The sequence below is a fragment of the Penaeus monodon genome, chromosome 19 (genome assembly GCF_015228065.2).
Source record: "Penaeus monodon isolate SGIC_2016 chromosome 19, NSTDA_Pmon_1, whole genome shotgun sequence".
Taxonomy (NCBI): Eukaryota; Metazoa; Arthropoda; class Malacostraca; order Decapoda; family Penaeidae; genus Penaeus; species Penaeus monodon.
Window position 1 is genome coordinate 30703290 of NC_051404.1, and position 224 is coordinate 30703513.

Consider the following 224-nt stretch of genomic DNA (forward strand, 5'->3'; position numbering starts at 1 on the left):
GGCACCAAAGAGAACAGCTGACCCGCAAAGCCTGGGGTTCGGAAGTGAGATTCTCGGACGCGAGACAATCCAGTTAAGGAGGTCTCGGACACTTTCCTGGGACGAAGAGAGATAAAGAAAAGATAGATATTTTGCGGAAAGACTGAAGAAAATGGAGGCAGATCGGTGATCAAAGAGAGAATTTACGATGAAGAGGAATGACAGAACTTTAATAGTGACCAGAG

The 224-nt window shown here is 46.0% G+C and overlaps 1 protein-coding gene across 1 annotated transcript in view; it reads right to left on the minus strand.

The window, feature by feature from the left end:
• The window catches only part of LOC119585379 (metabotropic glutamate receptor 2-like), a 1324-nt gene that overhangs the window by 492 nt on the left and 608 nt on the right, over positions 1–224 (minus strand). The window lies entirely within an intron of this gene.